The sequence below is a fragment of the Phaseolus vulgaris genome, chromosome 7 (assembly GCF_000499845.2).
Source record: "Phaseolus vulgaris cultivar G19833 chromosome 7, P. vulgaris v2.0, whole genome shotgun sequence".
Lineage (NCBI taxonomy): Eukaryota > Viridiplantae > Streptophyta > Magnoliopsida > Fabales > Fabaceae > Phaseolus > Phaseolus vulgaris.
The window spans coordinates 12,865,167-12,867,835 of record NC_023753.2 but is presented as its reverse complement, the minus strand read 5'-3'; positions in this window follow the sequence as shown (position 1 = coordinate 12,867,835).

Below are 2,669 nucleotides of genomic sequence, written 5' to 3'. Positions count from 1 at the left end.
GAGGGTGGATGTCCTCTTCCTCCATTAATAAAAGCCTCCTTTATTTGATTCTCATCAAAGGTGATGCCCCCCGACAGCGACGCACCCGCGACAACAAAGCACCCGTGACGGCAGCGCATCCCAGGACAGTAACGTGCGACGGCAACAGAGTAGTATGTTTCTCCTTGTCTCATTTCGTGCTATATTCTTACTATGTTTTTTTTTTATTTTTTGTGCTTGCTCATCCTTATAGATTTTAGGTCATTGCAGTAGAGTAGGATGCTTCTCCTTGTCTCAAATTTAACAATTATATTCCAATGTGGAGTTTCAACATTTGATTTTCAATCCCATAGACTCTTTGAATGGCCCTCCTACACATTTTTTAATTATTACCTTTTCAGAAATCCAAAACTTGGCAATTCTTTTTAATCTTCTCATCCAATGATTGCGTAAATACTTAATTTATAACTTCTCAACTATCAACTGATAACACAGTTGATAGTTTTTTTAATCTATGTATAGATTCCTTATAAGATAATAGTGTTATTTTTTTATTTTTTTTGGAATAGAGTATTCCCTGCTGTGTGGTATAAAATGTAAATCAATCCATTAATTTATTAACAAAAGTATCCATCACTTTTAAATTTATGCATCTTGAACACGTTAATAAGATATCCATTTGTATGAAATTGGCCTTATAATCTTGCACACACTTTTTTATTTTATAAACAATACATATGATGTTTCTATTCCAATCTTTGACGCCACATAATGAGTATCTTCTAGCATTATTTAATTCACGAGATCGAATATGGTCTAGTTCCAGACCTATAGGATTGTTACATATAATATTGAATGACTGAGTATTAAAAGTCATAAGATTAGAACGTCTTATGACTTGAGATAACCTAATTTTTTATGAGTTTTCTTTCTACTTATTTTTTTAAGCAGTGTCTCTCTATTATATCTTCATTCTGAACTTGTTATTTTCTTATGTGGGTTTTGTTCTTTGGTTGTTTTCTTCTTTTTCATATCGGGAATTCTTCTTATCTTAAAGGCATTGGAGTAACATGAGAAAACTCTTACTTAGCTATTTGGAGAATTAGTCTTGGCAACTTTTTATTGTATTTAGGATTTTAATTGGATATCCTCTTTGTTATCAATTCTTTTGAAGAATAGGATTTGTTTAGCATTACCATCTACATGAAGCTGAAACTTAAACAAGAACCACTGAAGATAACCTAATTTCTTCTATGTGTTGAGATGGATTTGTTTATAAGTCTTATATTTATTCATAGGCTTTATATATGAAACTGTTTTGTTGAATGTCTACGTAGCTAATATGTGTATTAATATGTGTGTGGTAGGTGAGTAAATAGGTTGAATTCTTTTAGTCCAAGACTATTACATGTGGGGCTGCAGGTTTCTCCTGTTCTTTAGGCGAAAAAAAAGGTTAGACATTTTTTATTTTAGTCATTGTATGTTCATAGTTTAGGGAATATTTTATTGTTCTCAAATAAATTAAACAATGACACATTATAAGACTTTCTTTTATAGTTGAATGATGCATTGTGTTATACGACAGATTATGGATATTCGTCAAAATCGAAGTTGGATGTATGATAGATTTATGTCTGATAGAAGGGGATATAAAGATGCATTTTTAAAAGGAGTAAATGAATTTGTGTCCTATGCATGTGAAGAAACAAATTTGTCAAATGGAAAAATAAGATGTCCTTGTTCTAAGTGCAAAAATCTAAAGTTCTTCCATTTTGAAGAAGTTAAAGTTCATCTTTATAAGAAAAGATTCATTCCTAAATATTGGTATTATGGAGAAAGTGACCCAAACATATGCATAGATACTAGTCTTGAGATTTCCAATACACAGGAAGGACACCTCAATAGATTTGAGAGCATGGTTTATGATGTTGCTGGTCTAGAGTATGAAATAGATCATGATCAAGAAATGGATGACTCTCCAAGTATGAATGAGACTCCAAACATAGAAGCTCAAAGGTTTTACGAACTATTAGATGCAGCCCAAAAACCATTATGGCCCGGATGTAATAATCACACTAAATTATCTTTTGCTGTTAGATTTTTTACAATAAATCATAGGGGAACATGTCTCAAAGATCTTGTGATCAAACATTAGCCCTTATGAAAGAGACACATCCTATTGGTAATCTTATTCCTAAATATTTCTATAGGGCCAAAAAGTTAGTCTCAAAACTTGGTTTAACTGCAAAAAAAATTGATTGTTGTGTTGATGGTTGTATGTTATTTTACACTGATGAAGAAATGGAGTTAAAAGAATGTAGATTTTGTCACAAACCACGTTTTCAGATACGAGGTGTTGGTAGAGATAAACACAAAGAGGTTCTTGTTAAAAGAATGCATTATTTACCTTTCATTCCTAGGCTTAAGAGATTATATGCCTCCATGAGTTCTGTTCCACATATGAGGTGGCATCATGAAAATAGACGAAAACCTGGGGTGTTGTGTCATCCATCTGATGGTGAAGCTTGGAAACATTTTTGATAAAATGTATCCTGAATATGCATCTGAACCAAGAAATGTAAGGTTAGCTTTATGTTCTGATGGTTTTTCATCTTTTACTAATTCGACTCCACCTTATTCTTGTTAGCCGATAATTATCACCCCTTACAATCTTCCTCCAGAATTATGAA